We start from the raw sequence: 7,420 nt of genomic DNA, 5'->3' as shown, positions 1-7,420 counted from the left end.
TCATGGCATCATGCAAACGGTTGCGCTACACACCTGAATCCTGAATCCAAACCGTCGGTCAGGCCCGGCTGGTCTTTTTCTTCAATCTACCTAGATAGCAACTAATCATGCATGGCATAATCCTCAGGGATCGCCTTTCTTCAACCTGGAGGCTAGCTAGCTAGGTAAGGCAGTGATATGATGGAACGGGAGAACGTATCAAAGCTCCACTGAGACTGATCAGCAAAAAGCTAGGGATGAGTACTGCCCCTGCATGCATGCATGCACGCACTGGGTGCTTTGCACACACACACATTCCTCTCCTTTCTGGTGTACCATGTCTATACTAGCTGGTTAGTTATCTATGGTCCCTGTGATTGATACAAAACCAGACTTATATATGCATGTCCCTTCCATTAATTTTGATTATCCACTTGGTTGGGCTAGCTTGCCCTGTTGCCACAGTGATTCGGATTAATTTGGAGCACAATATATGTAACTAGCAGCCTAGCACAATTTGAAACTAAATACATGATGTGATGTGAGATGTCATTTCATCTATGTTCTACAACAAAATAGATATGGCTGCAGGTACACTGAAGTAGACGCTCAGTATAGCTAGCTAGCTAGGTAGTCGTAGTACGTACTGTACTGGTGTGATGAATGGAAGATTGGAAGATATCACTGACAAGGTTGATCGGACTCGTCATCTTTAATTAATTATGTTTCCCCTTTTCTATTCCTCGCTTTACAGGCTGCGAAATTGGTATTGCCGTCGCTTTTACCATTTCAGGCCCTGTTTGCAACCAATGATTTTTATAAGTTTCTCTTAGGAAAGGAATTGTATAGAAATATATTCTTTGGTCGTTTCTGCGTTCCAAACAACTTTTCTATCTCAAACCTATGTTTTCAATCCCTATAGAATTTCACATGCATGTCATGTCAATTTCGATATTTTTTCTATTACCGTGTTTTTCATATCCTGTGTTCTAAATGGGCCTTAAAGTGGCATCGATAAGAATCATCCGACTTAAATTTACATGAGATTCGTACAACTATAAAAGAGATGTCGTAGTTTGTTGTTATCCACGGCCGGGCAGGGGAAATGCCGTGCAAAGGAGGGCACGATACCGGCCACACACAGCAACAGTGTTGGCGTACGTGGTACCGATTAAAAAGGCGAAAGGAGCAAAAGCCAAGCTGCATGCATGCTCGTACGTACCCCCATGCATGCATGCACGAGACGACCGGCCTCGGTCGTCATTTTCCGTGAAAAAATAAAAGAAGATGAAAAAAGAACCTTTAGCCGTTGCCCGACGCGACAGGCCGAGCTGGCCGGCGCGCGGACAAGGCATGCATGCACACGGTCGAATCAAATCACACGGTAAAGGAACCACATCCCTGGAAAAATAAAATAAACGGTCGTGATACACTGAAGCGCCAGCAGTCCCTCCCGTGCTTTGCATGCATGCATGACGACATGCTGGCGTCGTCGTTACGACAAGTACGTACGATCGAGCGACATGTCGACATGCGTGCATGGATCGGTCGTGACCTATGGAAGCTTGCTAGCTAGAGCTTATAGCCTTTTATATAAGCTTTAACCTAGCTAGCTCCTAAAGCTAGACCTATGTAGTGTAGGAGTATCGATCACCGTTTAAGCTATGCAGCGGCTCAAGGCCTTTCTTTCGATCGCAGGATTAGAAAAACACAGGAATAGAAAAATCATAGGATTGAGATGTCATGACATTTTAAATCCTACAGGAACCAAAATCATAAGAATTGTTCGAGAAATGTGTTCGATTGAGAAATGTGTTTAGATGCTAACATAGAAAAAATATAGAAATTTTGAGATTAGATAGAGTAAGACAGGAGAGAGAGATAGTAGACGCATTGAAACTTTTAAAGGAAAAAAAAGAATGCGTTTGAGCTCATGTGTGAATTCCTATGAAATTGAGGACAAAGGGATGGATTCCATAAGATTTTGCTAAGTTCATTCCTATGATCCAAAGGGCTCATTTAGGGAAAATTCCTAAAGACTAAAATCCTACCAAAATCCTATGAAAGTCCTTCAATCCAAAGAGGCTCTTACTCTCTCCGTCTCAAATAAGTGACTTAAGTACATGTGTACCCGCTCGCATACGGCTTATTAGCTGGATCCTCTTGGTACAGCTAGCTATATTGTATACCGTATATATGGCCTGGTAAAATCGTAGACATGCAAGGACACGACATGCATCAACATGTACCGTGTAGGTAGGTACTATACGCACTTACCGGTTTTTCTGGTATTGCCGCTAAAATGCATTTATTAGGCCAGCAAGTACCTGTACACGCGTACAACATCAACATACGTACGTAGAGATCTACATACATGTCAAGTCGTAGATATACTATTTGCGTTTCTGGTGCTACAGCAACCAATAAGTACTACTATATGGTACTGCCGCTCTCGATCGTACGACTACGTACGCTAGCTAGCTATAGCTAGATGCTGCTACATATACTTATAGGTACGTATACGGTACACCTTACTGCTTAATTATTCTATTTACTTTATATTTATACATTGGTTATTTAGGGTGCGCCATGTAGGGTTGTGTTAAGTCAAACATTGTCCACTTTGACCGAGTTTGTAGTACTCCTTCCAATTCTAAATTGTTGTCGAAATATGCATGTATCTAGACGCTTTTTAAGAACAGATACATCTATATTTGTGCAAATTTGAGTAAGAATTTAGAATCAGAATGAGTAGTATATAATTATATTTGATAGTGTAGCTCTAACAATCTGGCGTTGCATATTTTATTTTATCCCCCCACCCCCTACAAGTGCAGTTAAAGTTGAATTTTTTTTGACTTATGACAAATCCAAATGTACAGGCATTCCGAAATGAAATATATAGACTACTTAAGTACAGCTAACTATATATTTATTGAGGTGTCTGATCGCCAACTCGATCCATTGGTTAGTGGTCTAATTAATCGTAGTTAGTGGGTAGTTGTTGCGAGCTACTCCTGCAGCCGTGTGCTAATTAAGTGCCATTACGATCACACGTAGTACGATCGTGTCATGTCTCGTACGTGTACGTCTAGGCCGGTGCCACATGCATGCATGTCCTCGCTGAATTCTTGACTCAAATCTGTCAAATATGTATGTATCTATTTTTTAAAAGTGTCTAGATACATGTAATATTTCGACAACAATTTAAAATCGGAAGAAGTACAACCAATCGATTACGTTCGTTCCTATACCCCATTTCATAATTTTTGTCGAAATATTACAGTATGTAATTGCTTTTTAGAAATAAATACATCATTTTTTGACAAATTTAAGACGAGAATTATATATGAAAAGAAGGAAGTAGCAGCACGGAGAAGAAAGCCTGGTTTAAGCACAAAGCCTCTTAATTTGTTTCGATCCGTAGGATTCTCGAGACGTGGGAATAGACAAAATTATGCACAGGTGCAGAACAGAGGATTAGAAAAACATATGTAGGAATTTTGCAGAATTGATCGATTGTTTGATTCGCAAGAATGGAAAAAACACAGGAATCTTGGTAAACATTGTCAAATATCAAATGAAGTCAAACCACATGCAAAATAAACTCCTCATGTTATTATGTCAATAAATACTCGTGTCTTATTTTTCTGCAAAGGAAAGAAAAATGGTCATGCATAGTAAAAGTCCCGAGTTTTTCCTCTGAAACAGATATCATTGAATTTTTTCTGTATTTTTCCTTTCCTTCATTCCTTTAAATCAAAATGGATGAATAGTGTCGTAGAAGGAAAATTTCATATTCCTATACTTTTCCTTCACTCTTCGAACAAATCAAAGAGACCCTAAAGTGTCCATGTTAAGTGTCTATGGAGATTAGGGGTGTGGTATGTAAAAGAAAAGAAAGGAGAAATTAAATAAAGAGAGAGGGAACAGGATTTGACATTAGACATGACAGATGGGCACCAGTAGTACTGTCCTTTGATACTTAGGAAAAAGGATGCTCTACTAGTATACGTACGTACGTGCCGTGATGCTAAGCCAGAGACGGTCGACATATATAAGTACGTCCTTTTGATGCTTGGATCCATAGGAACCGTTTAAAAGCTGGCTGTCTTTTCACGGCCGGTGTGATTTGTGATAATGTTCACTGTACCAGTATCGCCTCCAAGTACCAACTACAGCTAGCTAGCCTAGCATGCGTGCTTTCACTCGTGCAGTCGTGCTAGGTGCTCGAGCTTGTGCATATATAAACTCCATAATGCCATGCTAATTCTCTAGAAAAAAATGTTCTCATGAGATTTACTCCAGGCTTAAGCTTATGCGTGAGCCAATTTGTAGTAGTAATTAAGAACCCATTTCCTCTTAATTGAAAGTGGAAACAGCGCTCTAGCTTAGGCTTGTGAGTGATATGCTGATCTTGGATCTCTTTTTTTTTATTTGAACTGATCTTAATGGGACGGGAAGCTAAGAAGCGTATCAAAACAAAGGAGATGCTAGTGCTAAGCTAACAACAGTTAATAAACGTATATTCTGCCGGCAGTGCACATGGCATGAAAAGAAATCAACCCGAGCAGAACAGATAATCTACTAAACAATTTAGTACTCCGTATATCATGATAATTACTGTACTTATTATCACTAACTAATTGATAAATTAATCAAATTGGGAGATGTCAATCACACAGCTCGATCGCTCGACAGCAGACAAGAACCAGCTGATACCATAGTTCTTGGAAAGACCCAACCGGCCAAATTAATCGATCGGACCAAAAATTAATCATCGATCGACCACAAATTAATTAATAGTGCAGCCGGCCATTATCAACGCTGGGATTATTGGTTGAAGTACGGGCATGTAATAAACCCATTGATTAGCTACAGCCGTGCAGATTAGCTACAGTAGGCCACATGTGTCATGAATCAAATTAATTAGCCAGCTGCTTGATCCTCAGGGACCCGCTGAAAATATATATCATCTGTCTAAGCAGAAGGCTGAGGCACCATGCTTACATACGAGAAATGTTAATTCTGAACCCTAAAACTGGCGCAATTTGAGCCAAACCGTTTATATTGAACACTGGACATTCTAAAGCCGCTTAACCCCCTAAATGGCTAAACCCATGGACACTAGTTTTACATTTTGGAGATTTTCAGAAACTACAGGAAACATCATGCGTGGGTGTAGAGAAAGAGCACAAATGAAAATAACTTGGTAGCTTCATAAAAAAGATATGACTCCGTACAATGTGAAAAAAATGACATTATGACAAATTCATTTATCACTTTTTTTTTCTAGAACACAAAGGTTTATATTGTTTCATGAAATTTTGCCGGTTCATGCTTGATAGCATTCTTTACATCCACTTTATATATGGCGGTTTTGAACCTCCGGGACTTCAGAAAATTCCAGAGAGAGAGAGAGAGAGAGAGAGAGAGAAGAAATGGCGGTCAAAGAAGTTTGGGTGTTTCTAGTATCAACACCAACTGGTGGCGTTGCAAGCCCGTCTTTGCAACAAGGCTTTTGATACTTGTAGATGGAGCATTAAGCACATGGGAAAAATTATGGAATTCATCTTTCCAACTTGAGGTCGCTAGGTCTTGATCATCGCATCTATCAGTGGTGGAGCCATGGTCGCAAACAGACTTGAAGAAGAAAATCATTGGCCTTGCATTGCTAGAGCGCACAATTGCACAGATGAAATCGAGAATCGCCAAAGCGAGGAGGAAGAGAGATGTTGCGCCCTTAGCCACCCACGCGGGAAGGTTAAAGCACAATACCATGCTCCATGAAGGTACCCCCTCGGCCCCCCTTACTATGCGCGAAAAACAACAGTCAATTGGAAGATGCTAGGCATCCTCTTGAGTGATACTCTTAGATACAATTTATTGAATGATACTTCCCCCATTTCTGTTTGCAAGGTGCGATATCCTCTCGCATGCAAATTGACGTGTGCTAATTGTCTCGCTCGGCGGACCAAAATACCCTCACTAATTCGCTTCTCTCGTATGGCGGATCATAACGTCAGACCAACCAATTGTAGGGGCAAATCAGGAACAAATGAAAAGGAACCCCCCCCCCCCTCCCCAAATGGTGCCTAACTTCGAGGGACATAAAAAACACAAGCCTTGGAAGATGGAGTATATTTGTAATTCCGACTCTAACTAGATAATATAGAACGATCAAAGGGTCAATTGATTGGGATCGACTCCCTTTATAGGTGCCTAGCCCATACACGCATGCAGATTAAATCGGAAAAGTAGCTACCTAAGTTAGAGACATTGCCTGTTATTAAATGATCATGCACTGATAAAGATTTGGGTCTCAGAATGATGATGAATCAAGAGAATGCCTGGAGAAGACTTTTCACGTTGATTGGAGAGGCATATGTAAATGGGGATGCCTTTTCAAGTTTTCCTTTTTGGCGATTGTTTCTTGGGGGTGGGGGCCTTTATTAGCTTTACCGGTTCTTCCTGTCGGTGCACCATTACACATGCACGCACACGAACGGTACATTTACAGGTACTCTCTAGCTTTGTTAATTGGTCTCCCTCTCCTATCATTAGTCGCATCATTAATCTTTTCTCTTAATTAAGCCAGCCAGCTTGTCACAAAAAAACAGGTACAAAATTCATACTTCGGCCAACTTTACTACTACTAAACCAGTACTAAAACCAACAGATCCAGTACTGTACATTGAGCACTGAAGAAGGGACTAAAATAGTTGCATGGAGAAAATAATTGACCAATTATTTTTAGCCCTTTTGAGCAACTTTGTCACACCGTACTGGCCGGCGCCGTCGTCAGGCCGGAAACAATTGACGAAGAAGATATAATATGATGTGGTTCCATGCCCAAATCGAATCATTCATTTTATATGTGCATGGGCCGGCCGCCGGCGCATTGATCAAATTGAGCATGAGATGTGATATGGTTTTATAACGCCAACTGACCAGATCAATTCGGTGCCGGTGATTGACTCCATCATGGATGTTTCTCCTATCAATCCATTTTGGGATTGCTCCTTTCATTCAACAGATCCCCTTTCGGGTTTTTTTTTCAAAAAGGAGGATAACCCATGGCCTCTGCATCGACTGATACACACATCCATATATTATTAAAGCCAATCATGAGATCCTCTTTCGATTAAAATATTGAAATCTTACAATAAACAATCACATTTTTTTTGGAAACAGAAGAAGAAAGCCACAGATAAATGAGTGTAATGACATATTTATACATTTATATATGCATGGGCCTGTGAATCAGTGTAATGGCACATGCAAATTGGATGGTGGGATAGATCCACGAAATCGCCAAATCAAGTGCCAACATGGCAAAAAAAACATGAATCTGCCACATCATGTTAAATACCAACTTAAATCGGCATGAAGACAAAATAAAATAGTTGATGGACAATGTTCACACTTCCATAATAGTTGA

This window comes from Brachypodium distachyon, chromosome 2 (genome assembly GCF_000005505.3).
Source record: "Brachypodium distachyon strain Bd21 chromosome 2, Brachypodium_distachyon_v3.0, whole genome shotgun sequence".
Lineage (NCBI taxonomy): Eukaryota > Viridiplantae > Streptophyta > Magnoliopsida > Poales > Poaceae > Brachypodium > Brachypodium distachyon.
Note: the sequence above shows the minus strand (reverse complement) of the source record.